General features: G+C 36.8%; 1 pseudogene; it reads left to right on the top strand.

Annotated features, from left to right (window-relative positions):
• The window catches only part of LOC143671924 (protein FAM3C pseudogene), a 44,648-nt pseudogene extending 22,099 nt beyond the window's left edge, over nucleotides 1-22,549 (top strand).
• Nucleotides 22,550-25,560: the final 3,011 nt, after the last annotated feature.

The raw sequence follows: 25,560 nt of genomic DNA, 5'->3' as shown, positions 1-25,560 counted from the left end.
TTCCACAGTGGTTGCACCCTTTGACATTCCCACCAACAGTGGATAAGTGTGCCTCTTTCACCGCATCCTCTCCAGCACTTGTCATTTTCTGTTTTGTTGATAATGGCCATTCTGGTGGGTGTGAGATGATATCTCATTGTGGTTTTGATTTGCATTTCTCTAATGGCCAGGGACATTGAGCATCTCTTCATGTGCCTTTTGGCCATTTGTATTTCCTCTTCTGAGAGGTGTCTGTTCAAGTCTTTTTCCCATTTTGTAATTGGGTTGGCTGTCTTTTTGTTGTTGAGTTGAACAATCTCTTTATAAATTCTGGATACTACACCTTTATCTGATATGTCATTTCCAAATATTGTCTCCCATTGTGTAGGCTGTCTTTCTACTTTCTTGATGAAGGTCTTTGATGCACAAAAGTGTTTAATTTTGAGGAGTTCCCATTTATTTATTTCCTTCTTCAGTGCTCTTGCTTTAGGTTAAAGGTCCATAAAACCGCCTCCAATTGTAAGATTCATAAGATATCTCCCTACATTTCCCTCTAACTGTTTTATGGTCTTGGACCTAATGTATAGATCTTTGATCCATTTTGAGTTAATTTTGTATAGGGTGTGAGATACGGGTCCTCTTTCATTCTTTTGCATATGGATATCCAGTTCTCTAGGCACCATTTATTGAAGAGACTGTTCTGTCCCAGGTGACTTGGCTTGACTCCCTTATCAAAGATCAAATGTCCATAGATGAGAGGGTCTATATCTGAGCACTCTATTCCATTCCATTGGTCGATATATCTATCTTTATGCCAATACCATACTGTTTTGACCACTGTGACTTCATAATATGCCTTAAAGTCAGGCAGCGCGAGACCTCCAGGTTTGTTTTTTTCCTCAAGATGTTTTTAGCAATTTGGGGCACCCTGCCCTTCCAGATAAATTTGCTTATTGGTTTTTCTATTTCTGAAAAATAAGTTGTTGGGATTTTGATTGGTGTTGCATTGAATCTGTAAATCAATTTAGGTAGGATTGACATCTTAACTATATTTAGTCTTCCAATCCATGAACACGGTATGCCCTTCCATCTATTTAGGTCTTCTGTGATTTCTTTTAGCAGTTTTTTGTAGTTTTCTTTATATAGGTTTTTTGTCTCTTTAGTTAAATTTATTCCTAGGTATTTTATTCTTTTAGTTGCAATTGTAAATGGGATTCGTTTCTTGATTTCCCCCTCAGCTAGTTCATTACTAGTGTATAGAAATGCTACAGATTTTTGAATGTTGATCTTGTAACCTGCTACTTTGCTGTACTCATTTATTAGCTCTAGTAGTTTTGTTGTGGATTTTTCTGGGTTTTCAACGTATAGTATCATATCGTCTGCAAATAGTGATAGTTTTACTTCTTCCTTTCCAATTTTGATGCCTTGTATTTCTTTTTCTTGTCTAATTGCTCTGGCTAGAACCTCCAACACAATGTTGAATAATAGTGGTGATAGTGGACATCCTTGTCTTGTTCCTGATCTTAGGGGGAAAGATTTCAATTTTTCCCCATTGAGGATGATATTAGCTGTGGGTTTTTCATATATTCCCTCTATCATTTTAAGGAAGTTCCCTTGTATTCCTATCTTTTGAAGTGTTTTCAACAGGAAAGGATGTTGGATCTTGTCGAATCCCTTCTCTGCATCAATTGAGATGATCATGTGATTTTTCTGCTTTGATTTGTTGATATGGTGTATTACATTAATTGATTTTCTTATGTTGAACCATCCTTGCATACCTGGGATGAATCCTACTTGGTCATGATGTATAATTCTTTTAATGTGCTGTTGGATACGATTTGCTAGAATTTTATTGAGGACTTTTGCATCTGTATTCATTAGAGAGATTGGTCTGTAGTTTTCTTTTTTTTAATATCTTTGCCTGGTTTTGGTATGAGGGTGATGTTGGCTTCATAGAATGAATTAGGTAGTTTTCCCTCCACTTCGATTTTTTTGAAGAGTTTGAGCATGATTGGTACTAATTCTTTCTGGAATGTTTGATAGAATTCAGATGTGAAGCCGTCTGGTCCTGGACTTTTCTTTTTAGGAAGCTTTTGAATGACTAATTCAATTTCTTTACTTGTGATTGGTTTGTTGAGGTCATCTATGTCTTCTTGAGTCAAAGTTGGTTGTTCATGTCTTTCCAGGAACCCGTCCATTTCCTCTAAATTGTTGTATTTATTAGCGTAAAGTTGTTCATAGTATCCTGTTATTACCTCCTTTATTTCTGTGAGGTCAGTAGATATGTCTCCTCTTCCATTTCTGATCTTGTTTATTTGCATCCTCTCTCTTCTTCTTTTTGTCAATCTTGCTAAGGGCCCATCAATCTTATTGATTTTCTCATAGAACCAACTTCTGGTCTTATTGATTTTCTCTATTGTTTTCATGTTTTCAATTTCATTTATTCTGCTCTAATCTTTGTTATTTCTTTCCTTTTGCTTGCTTTGGGATTAGTTTGCTGTTCTTTCTCCAGTTCTTCCAAGTGGACAGTTAATTCCTGCATTTTTGCCTTTTCTTCTTTTCTGATATAGGCATTTAGGGCAATAAATTTCCCTCTTAGCACTGCTTTTGCTGCATCCCATAAGTTTTGATATGTTGTGTTTTCATTTTCATTCGCCTCGAGGTATTTGCTAATTTCTCTTGCAATTTCTTCTTTGACCCACTCGTTGTTTAAGAGTGTGTTGTTGAGTCTCCACGTATTTGTGAATTTTCTGGCACTCCGCCTCGCCTGTTATTGATTTCCAACTTCATTCCTTTATGATCCGAGAAAGTGTTGTGTATGATTTCAATCTTTTTAAATTTGTTAAGACTTGCTTTGTGACCCAGCATATGGTCTATCTTTGAGAATGATCCATGAGCACTTGAGAAAAAGGTGTATCCTGCTGTTGTGGGATGTAATGTCCTATAAATGTCTGTTAAGTCTAGCTCATTTATAGTAATATTCAGATTCTCTATGTCTTTATTGATCCTCTGTCTAGATATTCTGTCCATTGATGAGAGTGGTGAATTGAAGTCTCCAACTGTTATGGTATGTGAATCTATTTCCCTTTTCAGTGTTTTCAGTGTATTCCTCACGTATTTTGGGGCATTCTGGTTTGGTGCGTAAATATTTATGATTGTTATGTCTTCTTGTTTAATTGTTCCTTTTATTAGTATATAGTGTCCTTCTTTGTCTCTTTTAACTGTTTTACATTTGAAGTCTAATTTGTTGGATATTAGTATAGCCACTCCTGCTCTTTTCTGGTTGTTATTTGCATGAAATATCTTTTCCCAACCTTTCACTTTCAACCTATGTTTATCTTTGGGTCTAAGATGTGTTTCCTGTAGACAGCATATAGAAGGATCCTGTTTTTTAATCCATTCTGCCAATCTGTGTCTTTTGATTGGGGAATTCAGCCCATTAACATTTAGTGTTATTACTGTTTGGATAATATTTTCCTCTACCATTTTGCCTTTTGCATTATATATATCATATCTGATTTTCCTTCTTTCTACACTCTTCTCCATACCTCTCTCTTCTGTCTTTTGTATCTGACTCTAGTGCTCCCTTTAGTATTTCTTGCAGAGCTGGTCTCTTGGTCACAAATTCTCTCACTGACTTTTTGTCTGAGAATGTTTTAATTTCTCCCTCATTTTTGAAGGACAATTTTGCTGGATATAGGAGTCTTGGTTGGCAGTTTTTCTCTTTTAGTATTTTAAATATATCATCCCACTGTCTTCTAGCTTCCATGGTTTCTGCTGAGAAATCTACACGTAGTCTTATTGGGTTTCCCTTGTATGTGATGGATTGTTTTTCTCTTGCTGCTTTCAAGATCCTCTCTTTCTCTTTGACCTCTGTCATTCTAACTAGTAAGTGTCTTGGAGAACACCTATTTGGGTCTAATCTCTTTGGGGTGCGCTGCACTTCTTGGATCTGTAATTTTAGGTCTTTCATAAGGGTTGGGAAATTTTCAGTGATAATTTCTTCCATTAGTTTTTCTCCTCCTTTTCCCTTCTCTTCTCCTTCTGGGACACCCACAACACGTATATTTGTGCGCTTCATATTGTCCTTGAGTTCCCTGATACCCTGTTCAAATTTTTCCATTCTTTTCCCGGTAGTTTCTGTTTCTTTTTGGAATTCAGATGTTCCATCCTCCAAATCACTAATTCTATCTTCTGTCTCTTTAAATCTATCATTGTAGGTATCCATTGTTTTTTCCATCTTTTCTACTTTATCCTTCACTTCCATAAATTCTGTGATTTGTGTTTTCAGTTTTTCTATTTCTTCTTTTTGTTCAGCCCATGTCTTCTTCATGTCCTCCCTCAATTTATCGATTTCATTTTTGAAGAGGTTTTCCATTTCTGTTCGTATATTCAGCATTAGTTGTCTCAGCTCCTGTTTCTCATTTGAACTATTGGTTTGTTCCTTTCACTGGGCCATATTCTCAGTCTTCTGAGCATGGACCGTTATCTTCTGTCGGCGTCTGGGCATTTAGTCAGATTTCCCTGGGTGTCAGACCCAACAAGGTTGTAAGATTTTTCTGTGAAATCTCTGGGTTCTGTTTTTCTTATCCTGCCCAGTAGGTGGCGCTCGTGGCACACATTTGTCTCACGTGTTAGGAAGGGATCCCCCCAGTCACTGTTCTCCACGGCCTGAAGGATTTCCGATCCAATTCTCTCAGTTGGTCCGGGGGGCCATGTGTGGTGGGGGCGTCAGCTGCCACGACTTGAGGGGACCCTGTAGCTCCTTTATTAATTCCCCTATTGGTGTTTGGTTGGACCCAGTCCCTGCCACTGTCGGAAATTCCCTCCTCTCCCTGGAGGGGTGTTGGTCGCTGACCGCAGCTGCCCGGGAATTCGCCACCGGACCAGGAAGCCGCCCGCGGGGGAGGGATGTCGGTCACCGGCTGCCATGGCTTGGGTAGCCCTCTGATCCGAGACTCGTAGCCGGACCCGGAAGCTGCCTGCAAAAGAGGGGCACCGGGCGCCGTGGCTTGGGTAGCCCTCTGATCCGAGACTCGTAGCCGGTCCAGGAAGCCGCCCGCAAAAGAGGGGTACCGGCCACCGCAGCTTGGGAAACTTGCCTCTCCGAGACTCTCAGCCAGCCCAGAAAGGAGGGAGGGAGGAGCTCCGACTGCCACAGCTGCCACGGCTCGGGGGATCGCATGCCACTCGGGGATCTCACCGCAGCAAAGTCTCGCAGTCAGATTAGCCAGTCCAGACTGGGGTATGCTGTGTGTCTATTCCCTGCCGTGGCCCCGGGAGCTGTTCTGCACTGTTTCTGTTCACCTAGTAGTTGCTCTGGAGGAGGAGGAACTAAGATGCATGTACCTTACAAAGCCGCCATCTTGGCCCCCATGCCTATATTTTTAGTAATATTTTGTTGCTTACTTTATTGCTGTTGTGGCCTATGGCCCAAGGTGCATCCCTCTGGGATAAGGCATCCCCTAGAATGCAGGCCATTTAAGGGATGAAGTGTGAGGCCTGGAAACATTACTCATTATAAACAGCCTGCTAAGATGACCTTCATAAGTTCCAGGAGAGCATGATACAGCATAGCTTATGTAACCAATGATGTAACATACATGTAGCTAATCATGTATCCCACGACTGAAGTCATTTGTTGGAAAAATGCCACTTTTGTGTAATTTAGTACATGAAGGACTACTGCTCTGTAAGCATCAAAGAGGAGGGAATGATTAAAGATGTTTTTTTAACATTTGCTACCAGACCAGAGTGACCGCTCTTTGAACTGGAAACTGACAGGAACACAGGGAATAAAGTCACTGGGCATCCCTGGGACATTCCTCCCCAGGAGATGTTCGGACTTGTGTTCCTGAGGTGGGGGTGTTTGCTTCACCTGAGAGAGATGTAGGACAATACTCAAAGGAATATCTTTGTCCTCTATGTTTCCTGTTTCTTGAGGTCTAAAAAAGTGTATAATATAGAAGAGAACTTTATATTTGGTCACAATGGGTTTTATCAGAGACTAAATGAGGACTCTGGGTGTGGCTATTTAAAAGAGGATTATTTAAAATATTTGTCTCCTTTCATGAAGAAGAGTCATGTGGAAGAAATTCCTGACAGTTCTCTTGGGCATAGCATAATTTGCAAGTGCCCTTTTTAGGTGTGTCCTCATATAAGGCCTGAAAAGTTGCTCATGAGGAATTTCTTGCCACTTTCCAACCTTCTTGCAAAAGAGATGTAATTGTAAGATAAGTTATAGTTGGCTTTCCATTCATGGGTAGTGTTGGTTATCCTCCAGGTGATATTGTGGCCAAGCAGTTTTGCAGTAGAAAATAAACTTTGGCCTTTATAGCTCTGTGGTTGGAAGATCATTTCAATTTTGTAGTCAGCTGGAATGCTGGGAACACTACCTATTTTTAAGGAAAAGAGAGAAAAAAATCAGATTTCTATACTGGTGGCTGTCATCCTGGTTCACTGGCCTGCAATTCTGAGCACTCATCCTTTGGGCCCATGGGATTTGGCTCTCTATACTCAGGTGACCATGACAGAACTGCTGGCAAGAGATGCACACATTCAATACAGTTACTATTGGATAGATCAACTAAGTGCAAAACAGACATTTTTGAATTAACTTACCTTTCAAGATGGACCCCACTAGAGACCATGAAATGGGCTACCTTCTACAAGAAAGAAACAAGAGGCATACAAAGCCTCACATGAAAAAATGGGTAAGAGACCGAACCACTGTACAACAGGAAGGGTCATGGTACCGAAAAATGTAAGGAAAAGGAGCACTGAATGAGGGAGAGAATTTAAACAAGTTATTAGAGCTGGGGAGAAAAATCTTCACAAACACAAACAGAGCAGATCAAGATTCCAGGATAAGAAAGAGAGGGAAAAAAGCTCACTACTGGAAGTGAAATAATTGCACAAAAGTAATAGCTATACTACATATCCTGGGCAATAATCAGATGAGGAAGAACTGAGAAAATCTGGGCAGTTAAACATGGACTACTCTAAAGGTCCAGAATAAGTTGGACCAAGCATCAGAGAAGAGCCTTAACACACACCAATCAACAATAAAACTATGCAAAAAGGAAAAGTTGACCTTCAGAGTTCAATCAAGATAGTCAATTGTCCAGATATGAGCAAAAAATTACAAGCCATACTAACAGACAAGAATATATGGATGAGTAAAGGGAACAAATTAAAGCATCAGAAGAAACATAGAATTTGAAACAACTAATCAAATAAATTCAAACAAATCTCCAAAATCAATGAAAGCAAATGAAGGAAAATGTATAAAAGTAAAGGATATTAAGAAAATGTGTGACTGTAATGCAGAATTATAAATTTAAAAATAACATAACAAAAATTATGGGGATGAAAGGCAAAATTACGGAGATTAAAAATACACTAGATTTGTTTATTCTCCCAAGATGGCAGAATAGGGAATCATATGTTTCAGTTCATCCTCCAGGGAAGCAATTAAATAGCCAGAAACTGTCTGGAACAAATGTTTGGGGGGACTCCAGAGACCAGTAAAACAACATACAGGGAAGAGTGAAAAGGTAGAACGGAAGAAAAATACTAACAAATTGCAGTGAAGAACTGTGAGTAGATCTCTCCACGTTGTAGAGGTTGGTGCCCATCCCCCACTGGCATGGCAGAGTGCCTCAGGAGCCATTCCTTGACTGGAAATAGAAGCCCTTTCTCCCAGAAATGGAGAAGAGGCTCATCCAGGCACATATTGTGGCCTCTAATTAGTGAATTCAGATTTCTGGGTACCAGCGCTGAGCACAGCTAAATTTACAACACACCCAAGACAGGAAGCACCCAACAGGTTCTGTTTCAACCCTACTCCTGGCAGGGGAGGAAGAAGGAAGATTGAAAGGCACAGAAGTTTCTTGAGGCAGCAGAGATCAGTTTGCTGAAAGATGGCTCTTCCCCAAATAAAGGAAGCAATGGGGTCAGGCACCAATGGTGGCTTTTGATTAGCAAAGTAAAGGTGCTGGACTCCAGCTCCAGTTCCAGTTTAGAACAGCTATGTTTTTAACTAGCCCAAGATAGAAAGCAGCAGAACCCTCCATTTCAAACTTGCCCCTGTCAGGGGAGAAAGCAGAGCTCGCTGAGAGACACAGTAACTTTTTGTGGAAGCTTGGAGAAATATGCTGAAAGGCAATTCTTCCCTGGAAAAAGTGGGGTAGGGCTGGGTCTTGACTCTGGATTTTGATAAACAAATTTAGAATGCTGGATTCTAACTGTGTATTGGTTTGCTAAAACTGCTGGAATGTAATATACCAGAAATGGAACAACTTTTAAAAAGGGATTTAAAAAGTTGCAAGTTATAATTCTAAGGCTATGAAAATATCCAAATTAAGGCACCAACAAGAGGTCACCTTCTCTCAAGAAATACTGATGCCATCTGAAACACTTCTGTTAGCTGTGAAAACAAGTGGCTAGCATCTGCTCGTCACTTACTCCTGGGCTTCATTGTTTTCAGTCTCTGTTTCTTGTGGTCTCCTATCTAAGCATCTGTGGGCCATCATTTAGCTCCTTTGGGACACAACTCTGGGTTCTGGCTTGCTTATCACCTCATGGAAAAGCACATGGCAACATCTGCTAGGTTCTGCCCATGTCTAGGCATCTGCTCTCTCTGTTGGCACTCCAAGCATCTCCAAATCCATGTCTGTGACTACTCTGAAGCAATTGTTCTCCAAGCATCTTCATCTGAGGTTTCTCAAAAATGTTCCCCCATTTAAAGGAATCTAGTAAACTAATCAAAACCCACCTTGAATGGGTGGAGTCACATCTCCATCTAATCAAAAAGGCTACATCCACAGTTGTGTGTGCCACATGTCCTAGGAAATAATCTAATAAAATTTTCCACACTACAATACTGAATCAAGATTAAAAGAAATTGCTGCTCTAGAAGAAAGGATAAGGATTAAAATGTGGCTTTTCTGGGGTTTATGGTAGTTTCAAACTGACACAAGCTCCAAGAGAAGAGTTAAAGCTTTAACCTGCCCAGGGCAGAAAGCAGATGGCCACCTCTATTTCAACATTGTCACCAACAGGGGAGGAAGTGGGGCTGATTGAGAGACACAATAACTTCTCATAGCAGCAGGTAATAGATTGCTGAAAGATAGCATGTCCCTCAGAACAGGGGTGGGGGGCCCAGTGCAGTTTGTGGCTGTTTAGAAAATTCAGATACCAGGAACTGGGTTCTGAGCCATAGTTTGAACACAAGCCTGCCAATAGTAACTGGCAGTTTCTGTCTTAACTACACACTCTGCAGGCACAGAACTGGCTGAAAATTAAAAGCACAGTACACCTTGGGATGTGAGAAACAGTGAGCTGAAGAATGTCATCTGTTGGGCAAGATAGGTAATCACAGAACTAAGGAGAAGTCATAGAAAAAAATGACATCCTTTGGATTGCCTCCCCAGGGCACTTTGGAACTGATCTACACCCCACTAGTGGGTCCTGGGCCTGTTTTGACTGGCAGAAACTGACATAATAAGGTCTTTTCCAGGGAGAAATTCCTCCCAGAACTAGCCTTCCAGGAAAAAGTATCTAGAGATAATGAAAGGAGTTTATAGAGGTAAATTAAAAAGAAACATTACAGATCAAGAGGGAGAGGGCAAAAGAAGCTTTTTCCCAGGGATGAAGCAATTGCACATATAGTGAAACCTCCAAAATCACATCATATATTCAGGGCAAGAATCAGATTAATAATGGCAGAAAAATTCTGATCATTTAAACATGAGCTCCTTGAAAGATTTAGAATAAGTTGAAACCAAATGTCAAAGAAGAGTTATAACACAAATCCAATCAAATAGAATACCCTAAGCAAGAGACAGAAACTTACCTCCAGAATAAATTCTTCAAGAAAATCAGATGCCCACACACCAGCAACAAAATGACAAGCCATACTAAGAAACAGGAAGATATAGCCCAGTCAGAGGAACAAACTAAAACTTTAGATGAGATGCAGGAGTTGAAAAAATGAAATAATGATGTTTGAATAAACTGAAGTCAATGCAAATAGACAAAGGAAATTGCAGCAAGAGAGATAAAGGAAATAAAGAAGACAGCGAACATAAAGAAGAATTCAAAACATGCAAATATATAGCAGAACTTATGGAAATGAAAGGCACAATAGAAGAAATAAAATCAGAGTACTCCAAACAGAATAAATACGTGTAGGTCTTCTCCAAGACATTAAGCAGAATGTCAAATGGCTAAGATAGCGACAGAATTCTGAAAGCATAAAGAAAAGAGCAATTCAATACATAAAGGAAAGCTCTGTAAGATTAAATGCAAATTTGTAATAAAAATCCTTGGAGATGAAAAAGCATTGATACGATATATTTAAGATACTTAAAGAGAAAAACTGCCAGCTAAGATTTCTTTATCCACTAAAACTGTCCTTTAAAAAATGAGAGTTTAGGATGCATGGGTGCTTCCTTGGTATAATGTTCACCTTCCATGTAGGAAACCTGGGTGTGGTTCCCAGTCTATGCACTCACTCCCCCCAAATGAGTGAATTTAAAATATTCACATATAAGCAGAAACTGAGAGTTAGTAGACAAGAGACCAGCCCTACAAGAAATACTGAAGAGAGTGCTGCAGGTGAAAATGAAAGACAGAAGAGAGGTTTGGAGGAGGGTGTAGAAATTAAGACTATCAGTGACAGCAAATAAAGGATCAAAAAAAGGCAAAATAATATATGATATACAAAAGCCAAATGATAAGATGGTAGAATAAAGTACTGCATTTACATTAACCTTGAATGTTTATGGCTTCACCTTCCAAATCAAAAGATATACACAGGTAGAATGGATAAAAATATGGTCTAACTATATGCTGTCTGCAAAAGAGTCACTTTAGACCTACAGACACAAATAGGTTGAAAGAGAAAGATTGGAACAAAGATATTTCATGCAAACAGCAACCAGAAAAGAGTGGGGCTAGCCATGCTGTTATCACACAAAATAGGCTTTAAATGCAAAATGTTAAAAGGGACAAAGAGGGACACTATAAATTAATAAAAGGAGAAATCCAAAAAGAATAAATAACAATCAAAAGTATTTACGCACCTAACCAGGGTAACCCAAAATAAATGAGGCAAATATGGGCAAAACTGAAATCAACAATAGATATCTCTAAAATAATATTTTGAGACTTCAATAAAACACTCTAATCATAGACAGAACAACTAGATAGAAGAACAATAAGGAAACAGAGAACTTGAATAATATGAGAAATGAACTAGACCTAAAAGGCATTTACAGTGCATTGCAATCCAAGCAGCAGAATTCATATCCTTCTCAAGTGCTCCTAGGTCATTCCCCACGATAGACAACATGTTCAGTCACAAAACAGGTCTCAATAAATTTTAAAAGATTGTAATCATATGAAGAACTTTCTTTATCATAATGCATGAAATTGAAAGTATGTAACAGACAGAAAACTTGTAAATTCACAAATTTATGGAGGTTAAAGAAGAAACTATTAAACAATCAGTTGGTCAAGGAAGACATTATAAGATAAAATGGTAAATTTCTTGAGACAAATAAAAGAAGAACACAGCATATCAAAACTTATGAGATGCAGTGAAGGCAGTGCTGAGAAGGAAGTTTATAGACCTAAATGTCAACAATAAAAAAGAAGAAATAGCTAAAATCAAAGACCATGTTAACAAATAAAAGAGGAAAAATACATGCTTACTTCAGTTGATGCAGAACAGATATTTGATAAAAGCCAGGATCTTTCTTGATTTAAAAAAAAACTCAAAAAAAATGAGTAGAAGGAAACTTCCTCAACATGATGAAGTGCATGTATGAAAGCCCCACAGCTAACATCATATTCAATGGTGAAAGACTGAAAGCTTTCCCTGAAAGATCTGGAAAAAGATAAGGGTGCCTACTGTTACCATTGTTATTTAATATTGTGCTGGATGTTCTAGCAAGAAGAAAGGCATCCAAACTGAAAAGAAAGAAGTAAAATTTTCACTATTTGCAAGTGACATAATCCTGCATTTAGAAAGTCCTGAAAAATATAAAACAAACATACTAAAGCTAATAAATGAGTTCAATAAAATGATAGGACATAGGATCAAGAAGCAAAAATGCCTAGTGGTTCTATATGCTAGTAAGGAGAAATCTGAGGAGAAAATGAAAAAGGAAATTTATTTACAACAACAACCAACAGAATAAAATATCTTTGAATAAATTTACCCAAGATTGTAAAGTACTTATACACAGAAAACTCAAAACTTTGTGAAAAAAATAAAACAAGACCCAAATAAATAGAAGAACATTCTGTGTTCATGGTTTGGAAGACTAAATATTGTTAAGATGCCAATTCTCACCAAATTGATTTACAGATTCAATACAATATCCATCTAAATTCCAACAGCCTACCTTTCAGAAATGGAAAACCCAATCTCAAAATTTATTTGAAAGATCAAGGGAGCCTGAATAGCCAAAAACATATTGAGAAAGTAAAATAGAATTTCAGTAGTCAAAGTTCTTCACTTCAAAGCATATTACAAAGCTAGAGTGGTCAAAACAGCATGTACTGTGTAAGGACAGATATATTGACTAAGGATATTGAATTTAGCATTCAGAAATAAACCTTACATCTAGGATCATTTGATTTTTGACAGGGTGGCCAAGTCCATTCAACTAAGACAGAACAGTTTCTTCAACGAATGATGTTGAAAGCATTGGATACCCATATCCAAAAGAAAGAAAGGGGACTCATATCTCACACCTTATATGAAATATAACTCAAAATGTATCAAACACCTAAATATAACAGCCAGGACCATAAAACATTCAGAAGAAAATGTAGGGAAGCATTTTCAAAATCTTGTGGTAGGAAGTGGATTCAAATACCCAACATCCAAAGCACAAGCAATGAAAGAAGATATCGATAAACAGGACCTCCTCAAAATTGAATACTTTTGTGCTTCAAAGGACCTTTCAGAAAGTGGAAAGACATACTCAATGGGAGAAAATATTTGGGAACCACATATACTTTGAGAGCTGAATATCCAGAATATATAAAGAAATCCTACAACTCAACAATAAAAATAAACAATCCAAATTTTAAAATGGGCAAAATATTTGAATAAACACTATTCCAAACATGAAATAAAAATAGTGGAAAAGTGCATGAAAATATGGTCAACATCCCTATCTATTTAAGAAAATACAAATAAAAAACACAATGAGGTTACATTTCACACTTAATTGGATGGCTGTGACCAAAATTCAGAGAACCACAAGTGATGTGGAGAAATTGAAATGCTTATCAACTGCTGATTGGAATGCAGAATAGTATATCCACTGCGGAGGACAGTTTGACTGTTTCTCAGGAAGCTAAGTATAGAACTGCCATATGATCTGGCAATCCCATTAATAGGTATACACTCAGAAGTACTGAAAATAAGGATGTGAACAGACATTTACACACCAATGTTCACAGCAGCATTATTCCCAATTGCCAAAAGATAGAAACAGAACATGATCTATTGATGAATGGATAAACAAACTATGTTATATATATAATGGAATATTACTCAGCTCTAAGAAGGAAGGAAATCTTGATGCATGCAACAACGTGTATGAACCTTGAGGACATTATGTTGAGCTAAATAAGCCAGACACAATAAGACATATATTGTATGGTCTCACTAATACGAACTAACTATAATGAGCAAACTCTGGGAATTCAATTCTTGAGTATAGGTTTGCAGGAGATAGAATGATGGTAGAGAATTGACAAATGATACTTAAGGTATAAGCAATTTTTTTAATAAGGTCAATTGTAAATGTTTGGAAATGGATAGAGGTGATGGAAGCACATTACTATGAGTGTAATTAACTGTGCTCAGTGTGAGTATGGTTGAAAGGAGAAGTTTAGGGTAATATATATCATTAGAAGGAAAACTAGGGGCTAAAACGTGGGACTGTATAACACAGCAAAATAGTCATCATCAACTGTTGATAATGACTGTGGTTAACTCTACAACCATCAGAAAGTTCTTTACATGAACTAGAAGATGTATGTCAGTATTACAAGATGTTAATAATAGAGGGTGTATTAGAAAAATACAGTTAATGCACACTATGGACTATAATTAGCAATAACTTTGTAATTTTCTTTCAGCAACTTAAATAAAGTTATTGTACCAAATCTAAGCATCAATAATAGGGGGTAAAATAGGTTTTGACATTTTTTTTTTGGAACAATGAAAGTGTTCTCAAATTGATTGGGGTGATGAATGCATATTCTGTAATTATACTGAGAGTCATTGATTGTTCACTTTGGAATATATGGTGTGTGATTATGCTGTTAAAATACACTTGAGGCATATAATAGCAGATTTGAAAAGATAGATGAAAGAATCAGTGAACTAGAAGACAGGACATTCAAAAATACTTAATATGTTCAAAACAAAAATACTGGAGTTGAAGAATACAATAATCAAAATGGAAAATTAAATATCTATTACTTTTTATTGAGATTGCCATATTTTTTGTTCTTTGTTTTCCTGGTATCCTTTAGTTCTCTCAGTAGTTTCCTTTAATCTCCTTGAGCATACTGGGGATAATTTTTTTAAACGTCTTATCTAATACACAAAGATCTGGTCTTTTTTGTTGATTCTTTCTATATTTTTATATTTTTCCTTTTGAGAGAATTGCCAGCTTGAATCTGTGGTGGACCCCAGAAAAGCCACGTCCTTTAATCTTCATTCAATATTGCTGAGTGGGGGGTATTTTGATTGTTTCCATGGAGATTAGACACCCAATTGTGGGTGGTAACTTTTGATTAAATGATTTCCATGGAGGAATGTCTCCACCCATTGAAGGTGAAGTTGCTTACTGGCATCCTTTAAAAGAGGAAACATTTTGGAAGGAGTGCCTTTTGATAGAGCCAGGAGAAAGCCAGCAGATGCCGCCACATTCGCCATGTGCCCTTCCAGCTGAGAGAGAAACTTTGAACGTATTTGGCCTTTTTGAACCAAGCTGTCTGTCCCCAGATGCCTTAAGTTGGACATTTCTATAAACTTGTTTTAATTGGGATGTTTTCTCAGCCTTAGAACTGTAAACTAGTAACTTATTAAATTTCCCTTTTTAAAAGCCATTCTGTTTCTGGTATATTGCATTCCAGCAGGCAGCAAACTAGAACAGAGGACATAATTAATTTCCTTTCTTTGCTTGTTTTGTAAACTTTTGATGTGCAAGATATATTTTAACATTTTAAAGTTTTAACTTTGGGGTTTAATCACTAAGTTGTTCTTTCAATTTGTATCAATCTAGTGATATTACAGAGATTTCCTTTTATAATAGAAGCTACCAAATTCAAACAATACAATGGAAAAAACACACTTTTCACTGTCTTTGCAAATTGATTTGCATTGATTAGTCCTATCCTTGAGAGTTTATCCCTGCTTTGGAGAAGATCAGCCTGGAGCGAATGTGAAGTGTGTGGTCCTCTCCATTTTTTTCTACGCATGTGTCATTATTGACATCAGCTTTGGTATATTGCCTTTGTTACAATTAATGAAAGAATACTACCACTACAATGTTACTGTTAACCGTAGACTTAGTTTACATTAATTATTTTCCTATAATACCCCTTTCAACACCTTATGATGGTGACCTTCAATTGTTTTCCCTCAAGTAAAAACTTTCTCATACTTGTACAATTAATTACCACTATTGTCCACTTTAGATTCACTCTGTTATAAAGTCCTAGCTTTTATTCTATATTGTTTCTTCTGGTGTCATACATGCCCTTAGACTTCCTCTTCCAACAATAGCCACCTTAATCTTTGTTTAATATACTTACAATATTGTGTGACCACCACATAGTGTTGAGCTATCCACTTCTGGATCATTATAAACAATGTTGAAAATTCTGTCCTCCTTCAGCATCAAATGACCAAACTCTACCCTCTTCCTATCTCCTAATAACCTGTATTCTCAATTTTATTCCTCAGTATTTATTCATTATATTTGATTCATATTAGTATTTTTCATTCTGTTTCTCCTTATTTCACTCAAAATAATGTCTTCAAGGTACAGCCACGTTGTTGCAGCCTCCATGACATTATTCTGTCTTACTGGTACATAATAGTCCATCATATATGTCACAGTTTGTTTATCCACTCTTCCATTGATGGACAATTGGGGTGTTTCCATCTCTTAGTAATCATGAATAATGCTGCTATAAACATTGGTGTGAAAATGTCAGTTCATGTCCTTGCTTTCCTTTCCTCCGAATATATACCTGGTTATGAGATTGCTGGATAATGTGACAAATCTATATTTAGCTTCCAGAGGAGCCACCAAATTGCCTTCCAGAGTGGTTTCACCACCCTACATTCCCATCAACAGTGAATGAGTGCGCATATTTCTCCACTTCCTCCCCAGAACTTGTGTTTTTCTGGGTTTTTTCATACTGCCCATTCCAGTAGGTGTGAGATATCTCATTGTGGTTTTGATTTGCATTTCCCTAATTGCAAGTGAAGATGACCATCTTTTCATATGTTTTTGAGCCATTTGTATTTCCTGTTTGGGAAATTGTCCATGCCTTTGGCCCATTTTTAAATTGGGTCATTTGTCTTTTTGCTGTTGAATTGTAAAATCTCTTTTGATATACTGGAAAATAAATCCCGATTGATGCAGACAGGTCATTTGACATAATTCAGCATCCCTTCTTGATGAAAACATTTAAAAGGATAGGAATAGAATGGAGCTTCCTCAACATGATTAAGGGAATATATGAAAAACACACAGCTAATATCATACTGAATGGGGAACAATCAATATCTTTCCCTCTAAGATCAGGAAAAAGGATTTCCACTGCTACCATTATTATCCAACATTGTGCCATTTGATTTTTTGCAAAGGTGCCAAGTCCACTTAATTAGTAAAGAATAATCTCTTCAACGAATGAAGTGGAAAAACTGGATTTCCAGTTGCAAAATATATCACACTGTAAGCAAAACTTAATTGAAAATAGATCAGAGGCCCATATATAAAAACCAAGACCATAAAACTCTAAGAGAGAATGCTGCAATGGTATCTCAGTGGCAGAATTCTCACCTGTCAGGCCAGAGACCTGTGTTCAATTCCAGGTGCCTGTCCATGCAAAAAAAAAATCTCTAGGAGAAAACATGGGGAAGGATATTTTTGCTAGACAATGGTTTGTTAGACTGTATAGCAAAAGCAAGAGCAACAAAAGAAAAATAGGTAAATGGGACCTTATCAAAATTAAAAAGTTTTTGGTCATCAAAGAAATTCAACACGAAATTAAAGAGACAACAGAATGGGAGAAACTATTTGAAAACTGCCTATCTGATAAGGGTTTAGTATACAGAATTTATTAAAAAAAATGCCTACAACTCAACATCAAAAAGACAAACACCCCAATCATAAATTGGAGAAAAGATTTGAATAAATATTTCATCCAAGAAGATATTCAAATGGGCAAAATTACATGAAAAATGCTCAACATTATTAAACATTAGGGAAATGCAAATCAAATCACAGTAAGATACCATTTCACACCCATTAAAGTGGCTAATATTTTTTGACTTTTTAAATTGTGAAATATAACATATATACAAAAAGCAATAAATTTCCAAGTACATTTTAATAAGTAGTCATAGAACAAGTTTTAAAGTTGGTTATGGGTTACAGTTCCACGATTTGTTGTTTTTTCTTCTAGCTGCTCCAAGACAATGAAGACCAAAAGAAATATCAATATAATGATTCAGAAGTCACACTCATTTGTCAAATCCCCTCTCCCTGTTATGCTCCTCCTTCTCTTTATTTTCTTTTATGAAAAACAACACATATACAAAAATAAATAAACCTCAATGTTCATCACAACACATAGCAGCATAATAGACCCCAGAGTAAAATGGCTTATTTTTTTTTAAGTGAAAAATATCATATATTGGAGAGAATGTGGAGGAATAGAAATATTTGTTTATTTTTTCTTCAGAATTTAAAATGGTGCAGCCATTTGGAAAACAGTTTGACAGTTTCTCAGAAAGTTAAGTATAGAACTACCATGTAACCCATCAATTTCTCTTCCAGGTGTGTACCCAAAATTGAAAGCAGAAGCACAAAAAGGCACACTGCTATTCATAGTGGCATTTTCCACAATTGCCTAAAGATAGAAGTGACCCAAATGTACACCAGATGATCAATGGATAAACAAAATGTGATATATACATACAAGATAATATTACTCAGCCATAAAGAACTGAAGTTCTTGTATGTTACAATAGCAATGAACCTTGAAGATATGTTGAGTGAAATAAGCTAGACACAAAACGACAAATATTTTATGACCTCACTGATATGAAATAATAAGAATAAGCAAATTCATAGAGTCAGCACCTATAATACAGATTATCAGAAGCTGGAGAAAATAAGGACATGATGAGCTAATGTTTAATTGGTACAGACTTATTAGTAGAATGATGGAAAAGTTTTGATAATGGAGAACAGAGATGGTAGCAGAAAGCACGAATGCAGTTATCATTACTGCATTATATATCTGAATGGGATTAAACATGGATTAATATACATATATATAATAAATTTAAGTGAAAAAAATGACTCAGGCTGAGGAATAGGATGAAAAATGTGAACAGAACCAAAGAGACCTGTGTGACTGCATCAAGCACACCAACATACTTTATGGGAGTCCCAGAAGTAGAAGAAAGAGAAAGGTGCAAAATTAATAGTCAAAAAAAATAGTGGCCAAAAACTACCCAATTAATAAAAAACATGAATATACTCATCCAAGAACCCCTAAAAACCACAAATAGGATAAACTCTAGAGAACCATGCACAGACAGAGTAGTCATATTGTCAAATGCCAAGGACAAGGAGAGAGTTCTGAGAGCTGAGGAGAAAAGCAATTTTCAAGGGACAGTAGATTCCTGGTAAGATTAAGTTCAGATTTCACATGAGAAGACATGGAGGCAGGACAGCTAGGGAACAAAATATGCTGAAAGCAAAAAATTGGAAACCAATAATTTTATATCCAGCAAGTCTATCTTTCAAAAATGAGGGTGCAATAAAGTCATTCCCAGAGAAGCAAAAGATGAGGAATTCTTGCTGGTTTTAAACTGTTATGTATACCAGAAAAGCCAGGTTCTTCTAATTCAGTCTTGTGGGTGCAGACCAATTGTGGGTGGAACCTTTTGATTAAGTTGTTTCCATGGAGATATGACCCCACCCACTCAAAGTGTGTCTTAATTAGTTTATTGGAGTCATTTAATATGGGAAAAGTTTGGAGAAAGCTCAGTCACAGACATTCGGAGATGCAGAAGGAGGGTGGCCCAGGAGACACAGAAGCTGAGAGAGCCAATTGAAACCAGAAGCTGGGAGAGAAGGACAACAGACTCTGACATGTGCCTTCAGATGTGACAGAGAAACCCCAGACATGATCAGCCTTTTTTGAATGAAAGTACCCTCTTGATACCTTAATTTGGACACTTTCATGAACTTAACTATTGTAAATTTATAACCTAATAAATCCCCTTTATAAAAGCCATATTGCATTCTGGCAGATTTAGCAAGCTGAAACAAGTTAATCCCCACTAGACTGGCCTAAAGGAAATCCTAAAGAGTTTTCTGTAGGTTAATAGGAAAGGACCAGTTAAATTCATTTGGCATAAAGAAAAAAACATGAATCTATTAAAGGCATCCCTATGGATACTTACAAAGCCATTATTGAAATGTATTTTTTTTCTTTGTATGCTGTATGGCGGGAGTCACACTTCATTCTTTTTCCATGTGAGTATCCCCTTATTGCAGCACCATTTGTTGAATTTTTGTTTTGGTTTTTCATTTGTCTGTTTGCTTGTCTGGGAAGTGCATGGGCTGGGAATTGAACCCTGGTCTCCTGCATGGCTGGCAAGAATTCTACCACTGAACTACCCTTGTACTCCACTAAAATGTATTTTTGATATGTAAATCTACTTTTTACTTCTTGCAAGTTCTAATATACCAATGATAAAAGTAATGATAAATCCACAGTTTAGTGCATAATATTTATAAAGATATAATTTGTAACATCTAAAACAAAAACTGGGAGTACAGAGGGATATAGGAACCATGTACATATATGCTATTGTAGTTAAGTTGGTTTCAAGCATAACATGATGAAGTACAGATTTTAGATGTTAAATTGAAGTCCTATAGTATATAAAATTATACATATGAAATATATATGTATAGAAAGAAATGGAAGGGACTCAATTTTGTTCCCATGACTGCTCAAGCAAATATCAGTGCAATGGTATGACTTAAACAATGGGAATTTATTTGCTTGTGACTTTTTAAATGCTTTTAAATGTTTAAAATTTTTTGAACATTTTCCCAATAACATTTTTCCTTTTATTTGTTCATTTTCCTCTGTCTTCTCACCTATAAATATGCAATATATTTCTATTTTTTCATTCATATTCAACAAACATTTGCTCAGCATCTATTGCATGCTAAGCATTAAGAATAAAAATATAGGAGATAAATTTTCTCTGACTTCAAGGAGTTCAGATGATAGAATTCTGGTTGGCAAACTTTTCTCTAAAGAGAGAGACAATACATGTTATTGATTTTTTAGTCATATAATCTCCATTGCAAGTACTGTGCTGTTGTAGTAGAAAATCAGCTATAAACTCTAAGACCCATTCTGTCTGCATATCAATCAGCTACTCATCATTAAGGCTCCTTTAAAAGGAAACACTTTCTATGGAACCTTTCCTGACCATGACAAATAGAAAAAGTTACTGCCTCTTTGTGTCCCTCTACACTGTATGGCTTTTGTCAGGGCACCTCTAATACTTGACTGAACTATTTGTTTTCTATCTGTGAAAGGCAGTCCAGGCAGAGGGAACACTGTCAGAAAAAGCATAAAGGCATTGAATTTCCTGGCATGTTTACTAAACTGGCTGACTGCATCAGAAGGGGTGCAGAAAGATGTGAAGCTTGAGGTGCTAATGGAACAAAGAAAAGTGCTAGGCAGGGATATGATCGCATTGGCCTGGTACTTCTGTTAGGACATTTGTTCTTGATTTAGTGTAAAGGGCTTCCCAAAAAGGAGTTCCACCAGCTATGCTTCAGGAGAGGCAAAGTAAAGAGATAGGCCCTGTGTATTCCAGATATTTCTGTCTGAGAGAGGGAAGAAACCTCTACAGAATAACTAAACTATAAGCAAGTGTTTAATTCAGTGTTAAGAAAGATCACTCCAGGAACTCTGTTGAGTGGGTTAGGACTTGAAGCAAGGGAAACGGATGGATGCTAAATTGTTAGGATTATCGAACAAGGGAGGCAGAAAAGTCTTTTTGGTGCAGAGGTCTTGATTACCACTATGATGCAAGGTCAAGTCGCACAATAGAACCTTGGATGCAGTGCACCTTGCATTGAAAATCGGAAGTCATTCTACCATTGGGCCTCAGAAATTCTTAAATATAAAACTGAAGAAAAGCCATTTACCTTCTCTTGAGTTTATATCCTCAGATGGGAAATGAGAAGGTATGTTAGGCAATTTCTAAGTTATTTTCTAGTCTAAACATCATGCATTTATTGCTGAATTTCTAGTTATCATGCTTTGTAAATAACTTTCCACCCCTCCCCACTTTGTTCAATATTGGCAATGGGAATCTAATCCTATTATCTTCAAAAAGTATAGTTGAGTGCTTAATTTTATGCAAGTTATGTTGAAGAAATTTTTGTTATACCTTAAACTTTTCTATTTTGTTCTCCCCACTCCCTATTCCCAATTGATGTCCTCTGAGAGATTATCTCCTTATGATTTTGAGACCAAAATAAAGTCCAAATCAAAGCATCATTAAGCAAATGAATCCTTCCTGAACACTGGTGCTCTGGAGCTTGCTGTGAGAATGCTTGGTCCTTGATTCTTCCATCATATGCAAAGGCATATGGTGGCCTCTCATGGTCTTTCTGTTCTTTTCCAAGTTCCATTGAAATTCAGCTTCTTGTTTCCATGGCTTTTTCTCTCTTACTATGAATTTCATTCTGTTTATAAAGGACTCCAGTAATAGGATTTAGACCCATTCCTTTTTTTTTTTTGATTGTGTAGATGCATGTGTTGTTTTTTTTTTAATTTTAATTTTTATCATGGTAATTGTACAGTGGAACATTTTCCATATTAATTACTTTCAAGTATACAATTCAGTGGTGTCACTTAAATTCACAATGTTGTGTTACCATCACCACCATCCCCTACCAAAATTTTCCATCACATCAAACAGACTCTGCATCCATTAAGCCTTAACTCCCATTCCCCACCCCTACCCCACGTACCCTGTAAACTTCTTGCCCTTGGTTTTTCTATGACTTTTCCATTGAGGTTATCCTCCCTGATTATGTCTCTGCTCCCCAGGGTGGCTGAGGTCCTAGAAGGCAAAGGAGCGGGGAAAAAAGGCCGCTTTCAAGGCAAAGCCACCAAGATGAGCCGGCGAGCAGAGGTGCAGGCATTTCTTCAGGAGTATATCAGCACACAGAATGCTGAGGAGTGAGGACCCAGGGTGCCCTCCCTGGTGCTCCTGCCACTAAGAATGGGCCATCTTAGACCCATTCTTATTAACTGAAGCAGCCTCATCAAATTCTCATCAAAATGTCCTACAGACCATGGATTTACACTCAGAGGAATGGATCATATTCAAGAATACATTTTTTTCTGGGATATATAGAGCTTCAAACCACCACAGTTGTCAAAATTGTACAATACACATAATTTCAAATAAATATGGAAGATGGCATTAATTGAAGAAATTAGGGCACAGTATGTCAAAGTTACAAAAACTGAACAAAAGAACAGGAGAAGGAAGTCCTGAAAAAGTCATAATTTTACATAAGAATGTATTAAACTCTCAGTCAAAAGTAAGAGATTGGAAGAACGGATACAAAAGCAAGACCCAAATATTTGCAGGTTACAAGAGAGTCACCTTAAATTTAGATATAAGTAGGTTGAAAGTGATTTTTGTGCTGGTTTGAAACTGTTATGTAACCCAGAATAGCTATGTTCTTTTTATCCTAATTCAATCTTGTGGGGGCAACCATGTTTTTTAAATCCTGATCCAATATTGTAGGGTTTGATCCCTTGATTAGGTTGCTTCCAAGGAGATGTGACACACTTAATTGTGGGTGTGACCTTTTGATTAGATGGACATAGGACTCTGCCCATTCAAGGTGCTTCTTAATTAGTTTACTGGATTCTTTAAGAGAGATCATGGAGAGAGAAAGATTTCAGAACCAACAGAGATGCAGATGTTTGGAGGTGCTGGAGAAAATGCCAGAAGGACCCACAGGATCTGTGAAAGCCATTTAAACCAGAAGCTGTGAGAGGATACCAGCAGTCATTGACATGTGCCTTCCCATGAGATGATAAGCCAGTCAGAACCCAGAGTTTTTCCCCCAAAGAAACTAAGTGAGGGTCCACAGATGTGTATAGACAAAGCCAATGGAATCAGAAGCACAAAGCAATGAACCAGGAACAAGGATCTCAGATGCCAGCCATATGCCATCCCAGCTGACAGACAAATCCTGGATGCCATTCAGCTTTCCTTCAGAGTCAAGTTATCTTTCTCTAGATGCCATAATTTGAACATTTTTATGGCCTTAGAACCATAAACTTGTAACTTACATCCTCTTTATAAAAGCTGATTCATTACTGGTATATTGCATTTTGGCAGCTTTAGCCTACTAAAATAACAGGAAAATATATATTATGTAACCAATAGCCAAAAGAAGGTCAGGGTATCTATACTAATATCACACAAAGCAGACTTTAAGTCAAAAACTGCTACAAGGGACAAAGAGGGTCACTATACACTGGCAAATTTATCAACTCAACAAGAAATCATAGCAATTAAAAATATTTATGCATCTAACATCAGAGCACCAAAATATATACAGCTGGTATTGAGAGATATGAGGGTAGATATAGATGGTTCTAAGTTAATGGTAGAAGATTTCAATACAACACTTTCAATAATGGATAACACATCTAGACACAAGACCAATAAGAAAGTAGAAGACCAGAATGATATTATCAACCATTTAGACCTAATGGGCAATATATATAACAATTCACCCAATAGCGGCAGAGCATACATTCCTTCTAGTGTACATGAATCATTCTCCAGGATAGAACACATGTTAGGTCACCAAATGAGTTCCAATAAATTAAAAAATACTGAAATCCTGCAGTGTATTTTCTCTAACCACAATGGAAAGAAGATAAAAAGCAATAATGGAGGAAGAAATGGAAAATTCACAAATATTGGGTACTTAACACACTCTTAAACAATCGGTAAAAGGGGAAACCACAAGGAAAATTAGGAAATATCTTGAGACAAATGAAAACAGAAACACAACATACCAAAACTTATGAGATGCAGCAAAGGCAGTGCTGACAGGGAAATTTATAGCACCAAATATTTACATTATAAAAGAGAAAGATCTCATATCAAAGCGCTAGCCTCACAACTGCATGATCTAAGAAAAGTAGAACAAACTAAACACCAACGGACTAAGAAAAAGGAAATAAATATTAGAAAGGGGAAAAATTAAATTGGGAATTAAAATATGAGAGAATCAATGAATCTAGTAGTTGATTCTTTGATAACATGATAGATGAACGTTTAACTATGCTGACAAAGAAAAAAGGAGAGAATATGGAAATAACTAAATCAGAAATGAAAGGGGGACATTATTAGTGACCTCATGGAAATATAAAGGGGAATGGAGAAAAAGCTGTGAGTCAATATATTCTTTCTTCTAAATTTACTTTATTACAGAATTTGTGGGTTTTGAGAACAGCCATGCATAAAATTCAGGATTCCAATATGTGACTCTATTATTTAAACATTGCATTGATGTGGAACATTTGTTGCATCACAATTGATGAAAGAATATTTCCATAATTGCACTAACTGTAGTCCATAGTTAACTTAGGGCGCACTGTATGTGTAGTGCAGTTTCATAGAATTTTTATAAATTTTTATCATTTTATTTGATTACCATATGTACAACCTAATATTTCCCCATTTAACCATCTTCATATATATATTCAGTGTCATTACATTCACAATGTTGTAGGACTATCACCAACATCCATTAATAAATCATTTCCATCACTCCATATATGAACTCGGTACTTTTTAAGTCTTAACTCTACATTCTCTATCTACACACTGCCCCATGGTAACCTATATTCTAGATCCTGACTCCATGAATTTGCTTATTCAAATTATTTCAAATCAATGAAATCATTTGTCCTTTTGTGTTTGGCTTATTTCACTCAACATGATGTCTTTAGGACTTACCCATGCTGTCGCATGTATCAAGACTTCATTCATTTTACTAGCTGAATAATGTTCCATTGTATGTACGTATATACCATAATTTCTTTATCCATTCATCAGTTGGTGGACAATTGGGTTGCTTCCATCTTTTGGTAATTGTGAATAATGCTACTATGAACATCAGTGTGCAAATATCTGCTGGAATCCTTACTTTCAATTAT

Source organism: Tamandua tetradactyla, chromosome X, assembly GCF_023851605.1.
Source record: "Tamandua tetradactyla isolate mTamTet1 chromosome X, mTamTet1.pri, whole genome shotgun sequence".
Taxonomy (NCBI): domain Eukaryota; kingdom Metazoa; phylum Chordata; class Mammalia; order Pilosa; family Myrmecophagidae; genus Tamandua; species Tamandua tetradactyla.
This window is presented reverse-complemented; position numbering and strand designations above follow the sequence as displayed.